Source organism: Cimex lectularius, unplaced genomic scaffold (assembly GCF_000648675.2).
Source record: "Cimex lectularius strain Harlan isolate CLEC.00 unplaced genomic scaffold, Clec_2.1 scaffold219, whole genome shotgun sequence".
Taxonomy (NCBI): Eukaryota; Metazoa; Arthropoda; class Insecta; order Hemiptera; family Cimicidae; genus Cimex; species Cimex lectularius.
Window position 1 is genome coordinate 166,744 of NW_019392873.1, and position 24,049 is coordinate 190,792.

The 24,049-nt window shown below is 33.8% G+C and overlaps 1 protein-coding gene across 6 annotated transcripts in view; it reads left to right on the forward strand.

Annotated features, from left to right (window-relative positions):
- LOC106667909 (limbic system-associated membrane protein) overlaps positions 1-24,049 on the forward strand; it is a 400,209-nt gene that overhangs the window by 89,713 nt on the left and 286,447 nt on the right. The window contains exon 1 of one of the 6 annotated variants that reach the window (XM_024228910.1): positions 13,206-13,234. The exons of the other annotated variants lie outside the window; for them this stretch is intronic. The gene's annotated coding sequence lies outside the window, so the exon portion shown is untranslated. Of the gene's footprint in view, positions 1-13,205; positions 13,235-24,049 lie in introns of those variants that run through there. 6 annotated transcript variants of the gene reach the window in all.

Below are 24,049 nucleotides of genomic sequence, written 5' to 3' on the forward strand. Positions count from 1 at the left end.
TATATATATATATAAATCATTGATGGATAATGATTAGATTTTATCAGCAAGAGACGTTTTTCCCAAGTCGTTAAATTCATAAATTTCTCTAAATTTAAAGGTAAAGATAAAATTTATTTTAAAAAATGTTGAGAAGATTGATAAGCTGGAACAGGGCTTCGCGAAGTTTTTTGCCTGCGAACCCCTCTCATTCTATTCAAGTATTTAAAATTATATACCTACAGTATGTAGTAAATTGAAATTTTATAAATTACCAGTCCATTTTTAATAGGCGAAATCGGGGGAAATCACTATACAGATAATAGTTAGATAGATATAATTAACTTTATATATAAAATCCGGGCACAGAAATCAAATTGAACAGAACGGAATCAATAGGTTTGTAAAACTCGAACCAATTGTAAAAGTAATATTTTGAACATTAATGATTAATAAATTAATGGGAAGCGTCAGATTGTTTTAGCCTGCACAATTTGGGTATGTTGGTTTCAATTTTTGATACCTGAGGACGGATGTCTGGTTCTGTATCTATACAGCTTCGGTATTTAGTTATGGTGGCTGTATAGATAGAAAATCCGGATTCGCACGGGTATGTTTTTGTTTTCCAACGGAGCCAAAAATAGGGGGGAGGAAGTATCGGACTCGAAAGTAGATTTCAAAGTTGAGTCTGAAGTAATGTATATCAAACATTCGCAGGCACTTGAGGCACCCTTCACGGTCTCGATCTGTTAGGAAGTCAAAGGTCATCTCCATACTTCGAAGGTGTTCACACATTTCATAAATCGGTGTGCCTTTCGCAAACTCCAGTTTGTTTTCTTTTAAAAAATTCATTTAATATAGAAAAACAATCAACTCTTCCTTCTCAACAACAGCATTTTTCTTTTGAAGGCGCTAACTTTGTTTTTATCATCGAAAGTTGTTATACTCATCCCTTGCAAAGACTCATATCATTCATGTTAATGAAAATATTTTATAAATATACATCGCCGTTTCTCATCTTTGAAAACGTTGGCCAATTTGACATTGTGGCCCATCAACAAGATAAGACTTCAACAAGACAGAACGTAATTCCTGTAATCGTGACAGTGTTTTCCCACTAGACAGCCACCTCACTTCCGTGTGGAGAAGCAGGGAGGATGATGACGGCTTTCCATATCTTCACATCGAATTGTGAAAAGTCTTGACTTCAACGGCCACGAATTGACATAATTAATAATTTAAGCAGACTCATCCAAACTGTCCTTAAAATAGGCTCGCATTTGTGTCATAGATAAACCATATATGTGGAGTACACAATGACTTCTGCTGCAAAATAAAAAAAAACCTTAGTTTTCAGTACTCATATTCATTATTTTTTTAATTTTATTTATTCATTGCATGTTTATTTTTGTAATTATTCATCTTTCTGGAAGTTCGCCGGGAACCTAATTAGAGTCGGCGGACCACAGTTTGGAAAGCTAGAAGATAAACGTAATTATTCGTCAAGGCTAGGGAACCCCCACCCGTATGCACAGTATGGGGTGCTTACAATAAAACATTCGGCAAACAATTCAGCTTGTGGCATAGTAATTTAATAGTTGTACAACTTTTTACTTACATTTTTTTAACTAAAGTACTCAAGTTAAATTTGGAAAGCAAATATGATTTACTGTTGTAACATTCCCCTACTTATAAAATATGAGGGGGTGGAAGAAAAATTAACCTTAATTAATTTAAGATTTTACATAATCTAATTTTTTGAGAATCATTTGAAATTATTAATATTATCAGCATTAATTGAATAATTGAATTAAATCCTATCTCTCTTAAATTCCTGCTGACATTCTTTACTTTTTCTAGTGTCACATATATTATTGTTTAGTGATTCATTATTGTATAAAAACTCTCAATTAATTAACCTTTATGTAAGGTATTGGCTGAAATGAAAAAGTCAATGTCACGAGCGGGATTCGAACCCACGACCTACGCCGTTGCTCGGACGGCAACTTCCCATCTCAACCTTGCCTACATTTCGAATTTTCCCTCCTTTTTGCAATTTTTTAAATGTCGTGATTCGATTCTTGGCTACAAATGAAATGACCATGGAGAGCTTTTATTGAAGATATACTTCGCTTTACTTATTAAATTCATTATATTTCGTGGTCCGTTTGACCAAATAACTTCTTTCAAGTAATTAATCTTTATGTAAGGTACTGGTTGAAATGGAAAAGTCAACGTCACGAGCATGACTTTTTCATTTCAACGTTATCAAATTATTCGGTCAATCGGAACACGATTAATTAATTGAATTTTTTTTGCGGAAGGTGCATATTATTATAAGTATATTATTAAAAACAATTTTTTTCCATATAATTGTAAATAAAGCATAGTTAAATGGTTAAAATGCTTAAACAGACACTTACCAGGCTTCAAATTTACAATAGAACCGCATAAACTCGATGTATCTTATGTGTTTATACCATTATACTGGTTCCCCATATTATTTGACTGGATCGAAGTCACGATAGCTCAAGTGTGAAGGTCGTGGGTTCGAATCCCGCTCGTTACGCTGACTTTTTCATTTCAACCAATACCTTACATAAATATTAATTAATTGAAAGAAGTAATTTGATCAATCCGAACAGGAAATATAATGTATGATATAAAAAGTTGTATTTTCTTGTTCAAAAAAATTCCTTTTGGACCTTATTTTCAAAGTTTTGCGAAGTGTGGTAATATAACAATATTCGTCGTGTAATTACATATTTGTCACGTGCAAAGAAATTTAGATGAAGTGGTTGCAATTTGTATTGATAGAAACGTATGGCGAACAGGTATTTCATATTTAACATCCTCAATTAATACGGCTGCTATATAGAATAAAGATGTAAATGTTGACGGATTGGCGTACGAATGAAATCATATTTACACATCGCGCATGTATAATTCGAATATCCGTTCCGAAATATGTCAAACGGTTGTAATTCGCAATTGGCGGTCTGGTTTTATTAACTTTTCGCAGTGTTTTTCCCTTCGTTCCTTTTCGGAGAAACGGGCTTGATTGAAAACAGGACGATTGCCTGTGGTATATTGGAAACAGATTTCAACGAGCGAGGTATTAGACTGGTTTGATAAACGAATACATGAGGGGCCTCGCTGTATGTTTCACCCAAAAAAGTGTGCAAAGGGAAAATCAAAGCTAAACGGATATTTAATTGCCTCTTACGCACTCAAGCAATCTCGCTTTCCGGCCTGTTTAATAACGTCGCTTACCGTGTCTAATAAAGGAGTGGAAAACGTTCTTTCACTCATGAACACATTAATTTTAATTCAGTCCAAAAACTGTCTCGGCAATATTAATATCAAAAATTAGAGCAGACCGATTCGTCCCTTATTCAACTTTTATACGCAACTATTTTCTTTTAATTTTTTATTAGTGTATTGTACAAAAAACATTCATATGTCATATTGAAATTTTATAATACAGACATATAAAATATTAGCGGAGAAAGTTGCTTAGTATAGATGAATTAAAGGTTAGATAAATTAAAAAACAAAGAATTTTCTATAACGTAGTATACAACATGATTTTATGTATACCCGTGAAATATGTTAGGCTTACAAGCTTACAAAATAAATAGAACTATAAACAATTGTAGCTTTATAATTGAGTTCAAATCAGAGAACTGTATACAGTAATCTTTGTGAAAGCTATTGGAAGTGACAAAAAAGCAAGTGCCACGAACGGGACTCGAACCCACGACCATCGGCCAAATACGCCGCTGCTCTACCACTTGAGCTATCGTGACATCAATCCACTCGGAAACCAACTTCCCATCTCAAATTCACCTTTCGAATTTTCCCTCCTTTTTTCCATTTTTCAAATGTCGTGTAATCTATTCGATTCCATGGCAAAATGGCCTATTTGGCCGAGGATCGTGGGTTCGAGTCCCGCTCGTGGCACTGGCTTATTTGTCTCTACCAGTGCCTCTCACAAAAATTAATTAATTGAAAAAAGTTATTTGGTCAATCGGACCATGAACTCTAATGGATTTAATAATTAATCTGAAGTACATCATGATATCTCTCCGTGGCCAATTCATTGGTCGCCGAGAATCGAATAGTTTACCATAGAACCAGTGTACCAATAGTTCCATTCGAAAAATGGAAAAAAGGAAGGAAAATTTGAAAGGTGAGGTTGAGAGGGTCGTGGGTTCGAGTCCTGCTCGTGGCACTGGCTTTTTTGTCTCTACCAGTGCCTTTCACAAAGATTAATTAATTCAGAAACGTTAATTGGTCGAACCACGAACTCTAATGGATTGTATACAATGTCAAAAAAACTGTTTATTTTATAGCTTTTATTGTACTGTCTTAAAAAAAAAAAAAAAAAAAAAAAACAGCACTTCCTTTTGCTCCAGCTAAAGTAATTAGCAATGTCAGTTTGTTAGGCAATGGATGCAGGTACATTGCCGCCTTTTAATTTCCCTCTATAAAATTGAACGGATAATTGACACATTGACCTTTCCAGTTCGGACGTGAAAAATGCGTTGGTAGATAGCATGGGATGCTAGCAATTGGGAAGAGTGATCCAGTTCATCATTTTGATGAGTAATCACGGTAAAAGTGCTACTTCTTGACTACACCAACACGGGAGTTATTGCCAATTTTGACTAGGTTTTCCAGAAATCATTTGGGACGAAACGTTGTTATTGGTGTCTAAAATGGCTTAAATTGTCGTTTTTATCGAAAGATGTCCGGAGTGGGGTCCCTGTGTGACATTACATCTGTCGAAAGAGTTAGTAATGGTAGGATTTGTAGTTTGAGACGTTGTTATCAGATTTTCAGTCAATCCGCTCGTTAGATATTTCCCCCTTGTCAAAAGTGTATAACGATTTAAGGCAAGTGTTTGGTGTAGGCGAATAAAACAAAGCTGTTTATGCTTTAAAAGAACGCTATCGTTTGTAGGAGATCTCCCCCAGTTTGCAAAATTCTCTTAATCAAACAAGCCGACGGTCTGAGGTGGGTCTCCCTTTGAGAAATGGCCTCCGTCCTGTCGAACATGATTCTCCCAACGAAGTCAGCAGCTCCCCTCGTCAAGGCACTGCTAACAAGACGCCTTGTTAGTCCTTATGTCTTTATTCCCCCTCTCGCTCCGCCGTTATACTGTCTCCGTCTCGCACCATATCTGGGAGCATTTGTCTTATGTTTTTTGTATTTTCCTACTGATAGATATACCTGAACGACAGGATACACGGTCATTAGGAACTAACGTGACAACTTCCAGGCTCATTATTTCGGAGGAAACAGGCACTCTCACTTCTAGATGGCGTAAAACAATCAAAAAGGAATATTGTTCGGCTGACACTTCGACAAAATATAAAAAGCAGGATAGCAAAAGTGCTCCTGAATAACACATGCTTCCAAATGGGGTAATGCAACTGTCTAAGTGCGAATTGATATTTAAAATGTAGCGGAGGGTCGGACCGGCTGGTTTTTAAATCTTTATTGATTGCAAGAAGGAGGGTAAAAAAAGGGAGCGGAGGAGTTTGGCGTGACACAATATTGGAAAAATACTGCTAACTGTAAATCGTTTGAATCTACTTTGACTGTTACATGTATATTCATAAATGATTACGTTGTCGACTGTAACGCGATAAGGTTTGAAAGGCTCATCCATTCCACCCAAAATTAGTCAGTTTCTTAAAGACATATTGTTATTGCTAGATTTATTTTTACGTACATACGTACACTGTGGACTCTTCTTATAATACTCACTTTGGGACCAGCAAAAAATGAGTCATCTAATCGGATGAACCTTATACGCGAAGGAAACAAGATTTTATTTGTATGTAATACACAAATCCATTATATTTCGGGGTCCGATTGACCAAATAACTTATTTCAATTCATTAATCTTTACGTAAGGTATTGGTTGAAATGAAAAAGTTAGTGTCACGAGCGGGATTCGAACCCACTCCGAAGGTCGTGTTCGTTTTGCAAGCAGTTAAGCAATAGGCAAAGTGCAATTTGAACTTATCTTCTTCGTAAATAAGATATAAACCATCATTAGTATTATCAATAAGAAACCTCCAGCAGGAATAAAACTAAAATGGAGAGACAGCAACAAAATAATGAAAGAACATCCCATACTTACGGTTCGAAGAGACGACATGAACAGAATGTTTGAATTTAATCAAAACTTCCAAATAAATCTAGGTACCAAAAAAGAATGGGAACGAAAGGTAAACACCTGCTTTAAGAATGGCATCATCCTTTGGTACACATATGGATCTGGAATACAAGAAGGCACAGGGGCAGGAGTATTCGGTCCTGGAACCAAATACTCAGAACTCATGGAAAAATACACCAGTTTCTTTCAAGCTGAGATTCACGCAATTGAAAGATGTACTCAACATAACCTGAATAACGGGTACAAAAACAAGTACATAGCTATGTATCATGTCAGATAGCCAAGCAGTCATCAAAGCACGAAACTGAAATATCATTAGTTCAAGGATGGTGCTGATTCTGTGCATAGGAACCCACACTGTTAATGAGTATCTCAGACAGAAGGACAAAAAGAAAATGAAGGAACAATGGAATCCTTGGACACAAGCAATCCAAGAATCTTTTAACAAATTTCGGAAGAAAAGAAATTACAGAATGTGTCAAACGAAGCAGGAACAAACTTTGAATCCTAATAGGATTCTTAACAGAACACTGCAAGGTAAATGGACACCTAAAGAAGATTGGAATAATCCAAGGCACGTGAAGTTCAGCAAAGAGGCAGAGGAAACACCAACACATCTACTAACAAACTGCGTGCAACACTTGCCCGCAGGAAAAAGTGTTTTGGGATGTACAATGTGACTGCAGAAGAACTTCCACCACTGAAACCGGGCCTATTAGTCAAGTTTCTTGATGAAATAGGACTCACCGATATGGTTTAGGCAGAGAACGGGGGATAAAATGGCTCTTAAAGAGCGCAGTATATTACATCCTGAATATTACATCTAAATAAGATACGTGACTGAGGGTAAAATTCTTTTTGACTATATTCTTCCCTTCAAGAGCATTTTATTTATCTATTCGTTCTCGCACAAGAAAAAATTCATATTTGACATTTTTTTACTACTGCAATTTTTGCACAGTCTAACAGTGAGTTAGGTGTGTAATTTAGATTGTTTTAACTTATAGATTTAACATCAAGTATATAGTTTTTCAGTTTTATTTTCTTTTGTAAGTTTCATACATTATATACATCACAATACTTGACCAGAATTATATTCTACTTCTTTCAAACAATTAATTATTCTTTTTAAGGTCATAGGTGACATAAAATTGATTAAAAAAAGTCAGTGTCACGAGCGGGATTCGAACCCACGATCTTCGGCCAAATACGCCGCTACTCTTCCAGTTGAGCTATCGTGGCGTCGATCCTCTCGGACACCAACTCTCCATCTCAACCTACAACCATTTCGAATTTTCCCTCTTTTTGCGATTTTCATTATATTTTACATTTATTAAAGATAAACGTAATGAAAAAACCTTTCGGTGATTTCATATTTAGAAAAACTTGCATAAAGAGTTTTGGTTTTGATTATTCAAGAAATGGAATGCGACAAGTTCTGCTGTTTTCTACAGAGTATAATAAGGGAAACAAGAGCGATATTTCCCAGTCGCGTTACACGATTTGGGAACAGAGAAGGGGCGTAATACAATCCAGGGTTGCCGAGTATCGGTTTCCCAGATGGGGTTCAGCCGTAGCAATCAGCAAAGGCGGTTTCGAAGGCGGTCTTATTTTCACCGTCGGTCGCTGAGAAAAGCGCGAAACGTAAAACCCGCTTTAAACAGCTTCATTACCGACAAATGGTGACGAACAATCGGCAATTGGCCGGTGGATTTACATGCGTCCCACCCCCACCCACGCAGTCACCACCGCCCGGCTTCATAAATGGGTTCTGCGGTCCCCGCACTTGTGTTAACACCCCTCCACCCTCGTCACAATTACTCCGGATCGTCAATCTTCCAAAGGGAACATTATCTGTGCAAATGAGGACCTGCCCGATTACAGTTGGCCGTTGGTGCATATTAAATAACAATGCCCAATGGAGTACACTCCTAATGGACATTTTATCTATGAATGACCATTTTATTTGCCGCCTTGTTTAATTAATCTGCATTAGGTTAATTTATTATAGGGGTGAAAAATCCTTCAAAAGGCTTTTGCTTCTCTTTAACTGAAATTCTAACATTCAATTATTAAACATTTGCTGGTGAAAGTACCATTATAATGGTAAATTCACCCATAATTAATGAACTATAAGGTAGACATAAAAACATAATCAGTATCTATCTGCTAATTATAATCATTAGCATAATTAATAATCTGCATTTACCTGTTGGTACCAGATGAATGTAATATTTAATTTACGACATAAAACATACACGAAAGAAAGCCTTCCATGTAGAGTAGCCAATAACTGTCCAACTTTAGCCTTCCACTTCATAGAAAGAAATCCCTAATAATGCAACACCATAAGAAACCACAATAGTTTTCTTACTTCAGTAGCGTTGAGGTTAAAATTAAACTATTTATAAGTAATTATTCTTTATATAAGGTATTGGTCGAGATAAAAAAGTCAGTGTCATGAGCGGGATTCGAACCCAAGACCCTCGGCTAAATACGCCGCTGCTCTACCACTTGAGCTATCGTGACTTCGTTCCACTCGGACACTAACTTCCCCGTTCAACTCACCATTTCGAATTTTCCCTCCTTTTTGCCATTTTTCCAATGTCGAGTATCAAGGTATACTTCATTTTACTTATTGAATTCATTAGAATTCGTGGTCCGATTGACCGAACAACGTTTTTCAATTAATTAATATTTATATAAGGTATTGGTTTAGATGAAAAAAGTCAATGTTACGAGCGGGATTTGAACTCACGACCCTCGGCCAAATGGGAAGTTAGTGTCCGGAGGATCGAAATCTCGATAGCACTAGTGGTATAGCAGCGGCATATTTAGCCGAGGTTCGTGGGTTCGAATCCCGCTCGCGACACTGACTTTTTTATCTCAACCAATACCTTATATAAAGACTAATTAATTGAAAAAGTTATTCGGTTAATCGGACCACGAACTCTAATGAATTATAGAAAGATAAAACTAAGTGGATTGCGTAAATAAATACGCACCGAAATGTAATTTTGTACAATTTATATACAATTCCATATTACAGTATGAAACATCAATAGTTGTTTATTAATTTAGTTTTTAATCGAAAAGAAATTATTCAAAAGGATAAGTGTAAATGACAAAATTGTGATTTATTGGTAATTTGAATTAATTATAGTAATATATATGATTAGCTTGAATGTGTGTAATAAAATGAGGGCAGAAATATCCATCTTAGTTATACATAATGGTACTTTCTGTATGATCGTATCCAATTTGTGTAAGGAATAAATAAAACTGTGTGTAGTGTTAAATTCCAAGTCTTTATTATCTTTATTTCCAGTGAGCGTTGTCGTGCGTTTGTGGATGAGGGTATGAGTGAAGAATCGTGTGAATCGTGACTTTCTTAATTATAGATGGTTTCAGCTACTATCCGGCAACAACTGTGGGAACTCCGGCTCTGCTCTAAATCCGTTGCAGCTTGCTAACAACAGTCCGGATTTTTTTTCCAGAGGTTTTATTTTAAGCCAAAATCTTCGAGCAAATTGATTTCTTTCACCTCAACGAAAATGTTAGCTGATATATTATTATAACCTGGCCAAATTTACAACAGATTAACACGGAGGCAAGGCAATCCATAATATATTGATCGAAAAACTCTAAAGTGTAATCAGTTTCAATAATTTTAATGGAATTATTATGACTGTCAGATTGTTGACCACTTTATTTTCCTGTATTCAGGCATTATTTTCAACGGTCATCACTATTCAAGTAAAGAGCATGGTCGTTTGCCTATGATCGTTGGGCGTTTAGGTTCTACTATTTTATAAATACTTTAATATTTACTATTTAATGCATTGCATTGTTTTGTAGTTGTTGTTTTTTCGCTGAAAATTGCAAACCAACTATTTCACAAAAACAGTTAAAAAGGTAGTTCTACTCACAAACGGATTTTCACCTATTGACTTCATATACTCACTTCATCATACCCATGACCATACTATTAGAAAAGGCTGATACGCCTTACAATTTATTATCGTTAAATTATACATTTAAGATCATGTAATTGGTTATTCGAATTTTCCTTCCTTTTTGCCATTTTTCAAGTGATGGAGCAGCGGTGTATTTAGCAGAAGGGCGTGGGTTCGAATCTCGCTTGTGACACTGACTTTTTTGTCCCAACCAATACCTTGCATAAAGATTAATTAACTGAAAGATGTTATTTAATCAATCGGACCACGAAATCTAATGAATTTAGTAAGTTAATTGATATATATATTCACTAAAGCTCTCCGTGGCAATTTCATTTGTCGCCGAGAATCATATAGATTACACGACATTTGAAAAATGGCAAAAAGGAGGGAAAATTCAAAAGGTTGGGTTGAGATGGAAAGTTAGGGTCCGAGTGGATCGAAGTCACGGTAGCTCAAGTGGTAGAGAAGCGGCGTATTTAGCCGAAGGTCTGGGTTCGAATCCCGCTCGGGAAACTGACCTTTTTATCTCATCCAATACCTTACATAAAGATGATTGAATTGAAAAAAATTATTGTTCCAATCTGACCTTCAGCAATAATAAATTAAAAAATTCATATTATTGAATTTCATTATTGAAATTAGACTTATACAATTTCACCCCGAAGAATGGTCACTCCTCGCTTTAGTGACCCTAGAGTCTATAATCCCAAAGAGATCTCCTACACCGTTATAGGGCTGGTTCGCTAGTATCTTCCTTAAGCAAGATGCCCAGGAGATCATCGTTTCCCAACTAACGGGATTAGACGTCAACGAGGGCTGTCGGCAGCAAGGTCATTTTGGCCCCAACGCGTGCAAAATAATCAAGCCTAAAAGTAACTAAATTCTATAATGCAGTCGGGCAAACAAATACATTGTGCTCAATTAGTCGGAGAACTCGATATTCGTTCGTCGATCTACACACGGTACTAATAATCTAATCTAAATTAAGGTCGATGGGGTAATTTTTATAAATATTCCGCCATCGATACTAAACACACTGCTGGAGGCAGTTATAAAAAATGTTTTTACCTACAACTGAAGGTGACGAGAAGCTGAAACGCGTCTATCTGACCAATACAACGACCCAGACCAAATGATCGGAAAAGGACCAAAGAACAATATATTGATTTTACTCTTTCTAACATTATTCCAACGATTGCTAGGCAACCAGCGAGCCAAACCAGATTTGATTGTGTTTCCAAACTCGAAAGTTTCAATCTTAAAAAACTATGGTATTGGTTATTTTTTCAGTATATTTTCATGATATAGTAAGTAGAATTCGTCAATTTCCCAAACAGTTCTTGGAAGTAAAAAACATCCCATTCATCTGCTTTATATAATAGATTTTTGTTTGAGCATCGCTATTGTAAATGTTCGAGATGATGGACGTGGGGCAATATAAGGTTCGATATGTAGAAAGTTTCTTTTATAAGATAGCGTATTAGAAAGTTTCTGACCATAACAACTATCCATCATCTAAATAGAAGCACATCGCTTTACCGGTGATATACAAAATGGAGCTGGGATTCTTTTCTCACATAAAAATAACACGGCGAGATAACATTAATTTAGAACGAAGTTCTGAGTTGAGAAAAGTTAAAAACTTCAAGACGTTTGAAATCCCTTTTAAGACTTCCGAGTGAATAGTCTTTGTGGGAGACGAGGCGGAATTATATTCTCCTTTCGTCCGATCTCGCTTTTTAGCAACTTTTAAAGATAAATGTACCGAATGCGCCTCCCCCCTATCAGCCGCTTTTGAGCAGATTCTTTTATTTATTTATTTTTAAATTTTAAACACCATACGTTTTTCTATTATAGTGAACAATAAATTATGGATATTATTTTCAGTTTTATTCTCATTCATTTTAAAAATGAAATTTTATTTATTTATTTTTAAATTTTAAACACCATACGTTTTTCTATTATAGTGAACAATAAATTATGGATATTATTTTCAGTTTTATTCTCATTCATTTTAAAAATGAAATTTTATTTATTTATTTTTAAATTTTAAACACCATACGTTTTTCTATTATAGTGAACAATAAATTATGGATATTATTTTCAGTTTTATTCTCATTCATTTTAAAAATGAAATTTTATCAAACAATCATAGTCTTATTAAATCACATTATACCTCATATAAAACAATTTAAACTTTTTTTTAAATTTTAAACAACACACGTTTTTTTATTATAGTGAACAACAAATTATATTATTTTCAGTTTTATTATCATTCACTTTAAAAATGAAATTTGATCAAACACAAGCCTTATTAAATCACATCACAACTTATATAAAACAATTTAAAATGTGTTTTTTTTTATTTTAAACGTCAAACTTTTTTTATTATAGAGAACAACAAATTATGGATATATTATCATTCACATTAAAAATGAAATTTTATCAAACAATCACACGTCTTATTAAATGACATCTTACTTTACACAAAACAATTTTAATTTTTTTTTTTTAATTTTAAACATAATAGGTGTTTTTATTGTAGTGAACAATAAATTATGGATATTATTTTCAGTTTTATTATCATTCACATTAAAAATGAAATTTTATCAAACCATCACACGTCTTATTAAATGACATCATACTTTATATAAACTTATTTTAAAAGTTTTTTTGTATTTTAAACATCATACTTTTTTATACTGAACAACAAAATGTGGATATTATTTTCTGTTTCATCACCATTCACTTTAAAAATTAAATTTTATCAAACAATCACACGTCTTAATATACGACATCATTCTTTATATAAAGCAATTCTAAAAGTTATTTGTTATGAAAATGTTACTTTTATATAGTGTATATTACTTTTTAAACGTCGGGCAATGCTAAATTTCATTACCAAATAAATCATACTACATTTATTTCGTACATTTGTATTTGTAAACATTTGTATCATTGATAAAAAAAAAGGTAATTATGCAACCTGTAATGTTTAATTGTAATACTTATTTACTTTAATAAAATCATGTAAATGTATCTTTTTGTTGATTCATTTTTACTTTTTTTCAGGTTTGTGATTTTCCTCAGTACCAGTATGAGCATCGTGAGTTTTTGTTCCTTTTCACGTTTTTTTCATATTTCAGTCAATTATTTTGTATATTTGAACCTAATTACGCAATTATGTCCTCTTGTTCTCGCAGTATATTTTGATCAGAATTGTGTCTTTAATTTCACATTAATTACGGCCTCTAACGAAGATCAATTTTCAAGACAACCATTAAAAACATGAATGCAATAATCGATATACTTTGCATTTATTATTTCGAATTTGGAATCTATTATTTATCTACAATCTATTATATATCTAATTAGTCAGGTATACAAAGAGTGCAGTTCGTAAATTTAAAGGGACAAGTAACAGAGAACTGTACAGATCGATTATTTAACCAATAATTTCATATCAATCAATAATTTCATATTTACTAACTCTGTAAAATGGACAATGTTATTCAGCGATAGTACTCATTTTGCGTTAAATTATAAATTGTTTTCTGCCCCAAAGCATAATTGCGTATTAAATTTGTCATAGTAAAGAAAAGTAAAGTAATTCCTGCCATGGCTTAATGTCCACCTCCACGTTGTCTGTCGCGGACGTGAGGTCAAACCACTTTGCAGTATATTTTTCATGCTATAAACAATTGTAAAACCATGGGATATTCAAACCTATTATTTAATATAGATTGCTTGATATTTTATTGTTATTTTATCATCTAACAACAATGTTTGGTCATTTTTCGATTTTTTTTATTTCACTAGAAATCAAAAACCAAATGAAAGATGATTATTATGTGTGATGTTTAGTGACCGGTAGCCAATGATTATTCGGAGATCGTGAGGTGCGGTCTGGTGTGATGTAGGTTTTTGAAAAACATTTTCTTTATCATCCCAACGTTTCGATCTTTATTGAGATCATCTTCAGGGCCTGGGATTTATAAACATTGTTTAAATTTTACAAATACATGTTGGATGTGAAAAACTGAATTTGTACAATGCTAGAAATTTTAGATAAAAAATGGATTTATACAATGCAAAAAAGAATTAGATAAAAAAAATGAATTTATACAATGCTAGAAAATTTTAGATCCAAAAAATGAATTTTTACTCACTCAAAGTGTTTGTTTTCCGTGTAGTTGTGTCATTCTTGTCTGTCGTGTTGAGAGTGCCAGTGAGATAGGCCCTGAAGATGATCTCAATAAACATCGAAACGTTGGCACGATAAAGAAAATATTTTTCTAAAACCTACGACACACCAGACCACACCTCACTATCTCCAAATGATGATTATTATATTTCGTGTGGTAATGCTCAATAATTCAAGTAACGCATACTTAAATCAAGAGAGTAAAAGATGAAATCAATTATTAACAACAAATGCTATTAGTAGGTACCATCAGGCTTTAGTGTGTCGTTCAAATTTTGTGAGATAACAGAAAGAATTATCACGTAGATGTGAAGTATATATATATAGAAATAAGCCTAAATTCAATAAATAGTCGAAGTTTAATGAAAATCACTTTTAAATATTCTATATCCAGAATCCTAATTGTATTACAAAGTCATAACCTGAGGCTGAATGCAAAAAGATTGAGTGCTACCTGAAAGAAAGAATTAGAAAGTAAAGTAAGTTAATATTTCAGGAAGAAAAAATTCACCGCTTTCGTGTTTGAACGCATTCTTGGTCCCGTCGTGCTAAAGTTAAAAAAATTTGAACGGAGGCGGGGTGGAAAATATCTGAGAGAAAGGAGGCGGGTTATTTCTTAATATAGCTTCTCCCTTGGAAAGTAGGAATACGGGCATAATCCGGGCGCATATTATCCCGTCGGGAAGACCGGCTGACCCGGTTTAATTAAAAGAACTTGTTTAACAAACAAAAGCTCCCCTCAATGGCGGCAACTGATACCTCATAAAACCCTTGAGAAACCTTTTCTCTCTTGTAAAGAAACTGTTCAGTTTCCCATCAAAAAGCATTACCCTCCTAATTCTTAATGCTTTGATTATATTGGAAATTCCTTCTTTCATCCTATTGCCTCCAAATTGACTCTTAATGAGATATTTTAAACACAAAAACATCATTATTTGGAGATTAAATAAATTTAATTCACAATAACTACATCGATGCAAAAAAAGGTAGGGGATTAATTCAAGTACTGCCTAACTTGTTAACTTCACACTTTTAGATTTGCCGTTTGATCATTTTTCTTTGTTTTTCTGTAACATAAATTTCAGGGATTATCCATTTAAAATGGCTTCACCTAAAAATACATATATTTGTATATATATATATTTAGGTGAAGCCATTGAAATGGGTAATTTGTGTATTCAGAATATATCTACACTATTTGTTATTGATAAGTAATATTAAAAACTAAATAATATTAATTAAGATCATGATAAATGAATTATTGTCCATAAATCATATTTTTTAGGACTAACAAAATATGATATATAATTAATTTTTGAAATGTATTATAATATATGTTATAAGTTGTTTGTAATAAAAAAATTAATTATATTTCATATTTTATTCGTCCTGAAAAGTATGATTTATGGACAATAATTCATTTATCACGATGTTAATTAATATTGTTTAGTTTTTAATATTACTAATCAATAACAAATAGGGTGTAGGTATATTTTGAAAAAACAAACTATTCAATTTCAATGGCTTCACGTAAAAATGTGTGTGTATATATATATATATTTTATATATAACACATATTTTATATATAAAACGAAAAATAAATATAATAAATAATATATGTTATAAGTTGTTAGTAATAAAAAAATTAATTATATATCATAATTCATATTGTTATATATCTTAATACAGTAATTCATTTATCATGATCGTAATTAATATTATTTACTTTTTAATGTTACTAATCAATAACAATTTTGAATATACAAATTACTAAATTTCAAACTGAGATATAGGTAACATAAAAACTAAGACACGAAAACAATAAATAAAAAATTTGAAACATTAACTTAAACGCATTTTGCACAATATTGACAAAATCAACCATCATTTCAACAAAACAAACGTTGAAAGAATTGTACTTAATACTACTAATGTACTAAATAATAAAATTATGTCAATAAATAAAACTTAACTTGTAAGTAAAAAGTATTTATTTTAATTTTATTTGTTAAAAAATAAAACATTTTTAAAAATATTATAAACATAATTATCACAGTTATTAAACTAGAAGTCGTCGTTTGGCTATTTAGAGAAAGGTATTTTCCTTATCTTATATCACTTTTATTTATTTTTTTATTATTTTTTTAATTTTTTTTTACGCAATACCAAGGTCACATCAACCCTCAGGGTACAGGTCTTTTGAAAAAAATCCCATTTGTAAGTATGTCGGGTTCGAATGCAGGGCCGCTGGATTCGAACCCAGGACCTTTACCTTACAGTGATGAGCCTGATGTCAACGCCTAAACCGTTGCGTTCATCGACGCCCCTGTATGTATACTATTTAATACTACATTTTTTGTAGTTATATTATTTTTCAATTTTCTTTTTATTCTCTTTTACCAATATGGAGTAGGTTTTTTTTTTTTAATTAAGTCAAAAATAAAAGGTTTATTTTTTTCGTCCTTTGGGCAACGTTTGTTCCCTACTTTCGAGAAATTTTATTTTACTATTTTTTAAAAAATGATTTATACATTTTGATATCAACATGATGTTTGAGAAAATGGCAAAATAGCCCATCATTTTCGACTTTCGAAAAAAATAAGGCGTAAAATATACCATCAGCTAATACTAATAATATGTTAATTAATTGAAAAATGTTAATTGTTCAATCGGACCACGAACTGTAATGGGCTTACTAATAATATATGTAATAGTTACTTCCTTAATAATTTGCAAAGTATGTTTTTGAAAGTTTTGTAACTTTGTAGTTTGGTGAAGATGTTTTCAGTTTAAATGAACCTCTTTACCGGCTTGGATTATAAAATCGTCCTGAAATTGAGAATACCGTTAAATGTGGACGTTAGGAATAAAATTCCATGCAGTTCAGACTGATCTAAAAGAAATTACACCAATAAATTTTTCTTTTATAAGTGTCTGCTTGCCTATAAATAACGTCTGCTAGGCCAAAAAGGCGAATACCTCAGAAGCCGCTCTCGGACGGGGAAGTAGAAAAGCGTCGTTTAAGGCAATAAAGGCAGGGCTGAAACGGTATGGTTTCCAAGTGGGGAAGAGATGGAAATAGGTCTCTCAGGTGTAAATATTTGCCCGAGTATCCGACGGCGGTCGGGAGTGGGTGTCTACTTACAAATTGAGATCAGCCGGCAATATTGTTTGCCTCGTCTGTTCATGAATACATTACCGAGAAGGCAACCCGTTTCCGATCGCACCAGGCCCGGGTCAAACGGTATAACTGACAAACAAAACGCGGAGGCGATAACAGTTTATATCCTTTTCTGCCGTTTTTAGGAGGACATCAATTTAGTAATCACTTCTGCTATTTGCGAGTTTCATAAGTTATATCATCATTGCTATTATCACAAGATAGAACAGCCGAGCCGATCGTAGTTTCTCTAATTTTTGACATTATGAATCGCACGGAAGTTTTTTGCTGTGAACGAAAAACACCTCTGCCCCACAAACTTTGCTCTTTTTATATTCATGAACTGCTAACATTGTTGTGGAAATGTATGAAATGTCAGAAAGTTCTCTGTAAATAATATTCACTATCTTCATTCGTCGTCCTGTGTTGCCAGTCGGTTTTGTTTGTATGTTCCTCCTACAACGGACCGAGTAAATATTTGATGATGTATTCAAACGCGACGTGACAACAGTGACAATAGTTGAACAATTACGAGTTTTCATGTAGCTTGCTGCTCGTGCTTACATTTTCATTTTAGATATTAATATTCTTATGTAACATCACATAAATGTATTTGTGAGATAAAGGTGCAAGTTTGTGAAGCAATTTTCTTCTATGTGAATTATTTTATATCCTAAAAAAATATTAAAGGTATTGGTTGAGATAAAAAAAAGTCAGTGTCATAAGCTACCACTTGAGCTATCGTGACTTCGATCCACTCGGACACCCACTTTCCATCTCAGCCTACCTTCCGAATTTTCCCTCCTTTTTGCCATTTTTCAAATGTCCTGTATTCACGGCGACAAATGAAATGGCCACGGAGAGCATTAGTGAAGATATAATTCATTTAATTGATTAAATTCACTTTCGTGGTCCGCTTGACCAAATAACATCTTTCAATTCATTAATCCGTCTTTAAGGTATTGGTTGAGATAAAACGGAGGAAAGTTAGTGTCCGAGTGGATCGAAGTCACGATAGCTCAAGTGGTAGAGAAGCGGCGTGTTTAGGTTCGAATCCGCTCGTGACACTGACTTTTTTATCTCAACCAATACCTTAAATACAGATTAATTAATTTAAAGATATTATTTGTTCAAGCGGACCACGAAAACTAGTGAATCATAAAAAAAAATACATTTCTCAGATATTTATATGTTCCTTCTTCGCCTCACATCGTACAGCATACTTTAAAATCGTAAAAATTAAATTTTATCAGAACATTTGTGAGGTTCATTGCTACAGAATATGTTTATTATAAGAAAAATATTAAGCGTTACGGAAACAAAAATTGAATCAAATTGAATATAGAAGACTATTTTTTTTAACTATCTACTTTTTCCGTAATTAATAATTTAGAATCGTGGTTCTAATCCGGAATTATGTAGATCAGGCATTAAATCCTCCCCTCTTCCGAACACCGGGCAGAGCGTACAATATATTCCTTAGCTTGTTAGTGGGTGACATGGTTTCCTTTGGTTGTTTTTTATCATTTTTTTAAGGGCAGACCCTATTAGCGTACCCAACACCTTTAAACCCTCCTCCGGCGGGATTTGAAAATATGTAGCTCTCTGAGGGAGAGCTGGCCCAGGATAATGACGTCGATGGTAGGAGGGAATTGCGGCCGTGCTCTCCTAGAGTATGGTGAAACCTTGAAGCCAGTTGTTTGTCTGATTATATATCGACGAGTTAAACGTTACCTGAATTTGAAGAACAAACCGGCGGTCTGATACAAAGATAAAATCGAATTTTTCATTAAGAAATAGAAGGCGATCTGTGATTATAATGCAAAAAGATACAAACGTGGGCTGGACAAAAGTTCGAGGTTGAATTTTGGGTAGAATACAATGTGTGGTGATTAGTGACCGTTAGTCCATAATTATTTAGAAATCGTGAGATGCGGTCTAGTGTGATATAGGTTTCAGAAAAACGTTTTCTTTATCGTGCCAACGTTTCGATCTTTATTGAGATCATCTTCAGTGCCTGGGATTTACAAACATTGTTTAAAATTAACAAATACATGTAGGATGTGGAAAAAAGTGAATTTATACAATGCAAAAAAAAATATTTTTTATATTCGATCAAAGTATTTCTACTCAAGCAAAGTGTTTGTTTTCTGCGTAAGTGTGCCATTCTTGCGTGTCGTGTTGAGAGTGCCAGTGATATTTTGCTGTTTTATGTTTATATGCGTTGGATTTTGAAGGGGTTGGGAAGGAAGTCGGTATAGAAAGACATTTTTGTATAAAGAGTCGGCGTAGTTAAGGTGAAAAGAGCCGACGAAGGGAAAAAACGTTGGTAATAGTTTGGCCAGATTATTCTTTCAGGATTATATAGACGGGGATAAATAGGAAAAGGAAAGCTAAATTGTTGAAAAATTAGACTATGCAAAAATGTTTGATGTGTGAAATGTGACGAATGTTTTATATGTTATATTATGATGATATATGTATGTTATCGATATTGAATTTGATTAATGATATGATACATAGCTGCGACTAAGTTTACATGTGTCTGTTCTGTAATTGATACTGTGTTTATCCCGGTTGATGTAAACCATTTCTAAAAAGTTACGTTTGTTTTTGTTTTGTTCTGTATGTAATATTTTTGGATTGTCGCCTTTGTCGGCTCTTTTCACCTTAAAGACGCCGACTCCTTATACAAAAATGTCTTTCTATACTGACTTCCTTCCCCACCCCTTCAAAATCCAACGTATATATACATAAAACCGCAATATCTCACTGGCACTCTCAACACGACACGCAAGAATGGCACACTTACGCAGAAAACAAACACTTTGATTGAGTAGAAATACTTTGATTGAATATAAAAAAATATATACTTTTTTGCATTGTATAAATTCAATTTTTTCCACATCCTACATGTATTTGTTAAATTTAAATGTTTGTAAATCCCAGGCCCTGAAGATGATCTCAACAAAGATCGAAACGTTGGCACTATAAGAAAATATTTTTCTAAAACCTACGTCACACCTCACGAACTCCAAATAATAATTCTGTAGTTTTATACGTTTGGACAAGTAAAGCATGAGCGTTTATCACCGTAGGGTAAATTGAAAACAAAATTTATTAAAACTGTTTTTTGTTTTTTAACAAAGAAAATATATGTAACCCCCCTGCGTTGGAACATCAATGTTAAAAGCACGTAACGGCTAACGTCAACTACCGATACCATCCCACTAGACCGCATCTCATGATTTCTGAATAATTGTAGAATACAATTTTTCGCTCTCCGATATTATTTTATTTTTACTTAACAATATCTTCTTGGATAAATCCAATGTTGTTGTTTATAAACCCGCCGATTTTTTCCATTAATAAGTAATGTTGAACTGATCGGCACTGGTCAGTGTTCACTTTGCCGGGGCCGTCTATTCCCTCAGGTTTACCTTTCACTCATCTTCAGTGGAGTTTTCCCAACATGTGTCTGCCTTGATGGATCATGATTCTGTCGCTCTATATTTCAATCATTTGATAAAGTATTACAATTAAAAAAAAGAGAAAAGTATATTGCGCAATAAATTTGACGTTAAATATTTTTTTTCAGTTCCTCTATTGGCTTCCTATACAACATGGCAAATAGTTTCAGAGTACTTAGGTAGTTCTGGAATAATAAATACAAACGATTGTTATGCACTATATTTTTTGTCAATCGAAACTTGATTAATGCAGAACGATATTTAAATGATACGTTTCAATCGTGCAAACCTTCATTTCCCGGTCAATACCATGCCTGTAAAGCTGACATAAACCCACCGGGTTTTCCAGCTGTGTCAGTTGATCCAGGAGGTAGAAAATGGGCTAAATTGGCATTTGATAACCGGTAGAGGTGGAAAAGGCATGAGTCTGAAAAAATGGACTAATAATAGGGGTAGAAAAATGTTCCCAGAGCGTTCTTCAGAAACGGGCGGTTGTAATCCCAGCAAGGGCGAATGAGAAATAGCCCCGAAGCGTTTAGGCGCAATTTGGACACAGTAGCCCTTGGGGGAGGAGGGCGTAGCTCTAAATTAAGGCACCTGAGGGAGGAGGTGGTAATGGGTCGGTATAAATACAACGGTTGTTCTCCGAGGGTAAATCACAGTTTTAATTAGTGCAAGGGTTAAAAACGACGCCTAGCACTGTCGGCCACCCTTTCTGCGAACCGGCCGTGACTATCACTAATTGCGGGCGATCCGTTAAAATATCGGATAACTAATATCACAGGCTGTGTGAAAGGGGAGCCGGCCGCATCTGTGTTCGACCCGCCCGCCGAACACAACAGGCCAGCTATTTGAGCCTCGATAATTGGCGACATTGAAACACTTTTTGCCATCCGCTTCCATGATACATGAACTCATAAAGTGGCGGAAGGGGTACAGTTCATTAATTAAAAATTTGTAGCCGTGTTCATAGTTTTGCCTGGGACTTATACATTCGTACTAACTCCATTTCTTCACCATATTCTTGCTAATCGAAAAATTCGAGAAACTAGGAGTTCGATTAGCGCTGTCAACCGTATTTTTCATTGCATCTACTAATCGCATCGCCAAGAGATAAGATGTAATGTTTATATTTCGATTTAACTCTTATTTCTTTCATATAAAGTAAGGCTGGTACTTTTCAAAACAAACGACTTGTAGTTTATCACCAAACGTTCTGCGTTTTATTTACTATTTAATCAAGATTTTTCTCATTGTCTGTATGTCAATTTGGCTGCCATTTCTGTGATTAACTCATAATTAAATTATTCATAAATCATCAAATGCTAATAATTTTTAAGATGGTTTTTAAATATTTTTAATCGAGTATATTCGAACAACTATTGCGAAAAAAATTGAAAACAGAATGAATAAACCCTGAATTTGAACCCGGGACTTTTACAGAGATGAGTCGCCGTGTCAACGCCTTAAGCGAGGAACACACTTACCCGATGCTACCCGACGCAAATCCAAAGTCCAATTTTCCATAAGATTGTATTACCCCCGTGCACATCTGCCCGATGCCATGCAACGCTACCCGACTCTACACTATGCGATCCCCACTGTCCAGATTTTCGTCGGGTAGCAACAAAAGAACGGGACACTTATATTTTTATTCAAACTATATGTATTATTGTCGTTATATTAATTACAACGTGTAAACCAAATTAACCTACATCAAAAATTCGTTAGTTTTTTTTTTAAATTAATTTTAATGGTTTGGTAGAAAATTTATCAAAACACCCGAATACCATTTCTTGATATAATGAATTTAACTAACAATTTATTACACGATTTTGCTCATAAAATTTAACTAATAATTTATGTCATGGTTTTGCTCATACAATTACACCATTTTCGTCGAGTAAGGTCAGAACAGGGCACTCAGATGTTTTGTAGTTTATTTCAAACTATGTATATGTAATTTTGCCGTTATATTAATTACAACATTCTTATTTTAATGTAAACGAATTAAACGAGATCAAAAATTCATGAGTTTTTATAAGAATTATTTAATTATGATGGTTAGGCAGAAAATTTATCAAACCACCGGAAAAACTTAATTTAAACAAATTAAATGTAACTAACGATGTATTATGTGGTTGTGCTCATAAAATTTAAATTACAACTAATTACCAGGTTTTGCTCAAAATAGTGCGTTAAGAACAAAAGAGGCGTTGCGATTGTGATAATGATTATTGTGATATACGCTGTGTGACTACGTGGCGCGCGCTTGACGTCGCATAGATGTGCATCCCCTACCAAAACGAGACAAAGCGTCGGATGTGTTCCCCGCAACGATTTCTTTATAAATTTTGTTAGTTTTTCTATAGAAATAGTTTCAAGATTTTATATTATGCTTATTCCTTTATTGTACAATAAAAAGTACAAAATTGGAAGAATTAACTATTGATAACTGAAGTCGCATGGTTAGATTCTTTCTAAAATTATACAGGTTAAAGGAATTAGGTAAAAGCTATTTTTTTAAATACGAAGGCAAGAAACATATGACAATTGACAAATTATTCATGGATATTAGGCACCTTAAAATCACTGTAAAGTTGGTAGATCTTATATATTTGATTAACAATATTTTGCGCTTTTGTAAGATGATTTTTGTCGTCAGACCGTTTAATTTTGATTCTATTTTTTCTCATTGATTTCGATGAAGTCTGAACTAATTGTTGCTCTGTAGTGTTAGTAATACTTTTTAAATATATTATTTAGCGATTCATATAGTAATGCAGATAGGATGGTACGCGTTTACTATCGAGTAATTAAAAAAATGTACGCAAGAAAATCACAATCTCTTGAACCAATGTCGCTATTTTTAAAAAAATATTACCATTTTTCAGGGGAAATTATACAGGGCACCTCAGGCCCAGCTCAATTTCAAAATTTCAAAATACGTCCTGACACGTCATGTTAAAGGGCTATATACGCGGAAAACCATAGTGCTTACGAATTTTAAATTAGTCAAAAATGGGCAAAGTTATGGCAAAATGTTTGAAAAAACGGATTTTGTTTGTTTCGTTGTTAAACCCAATA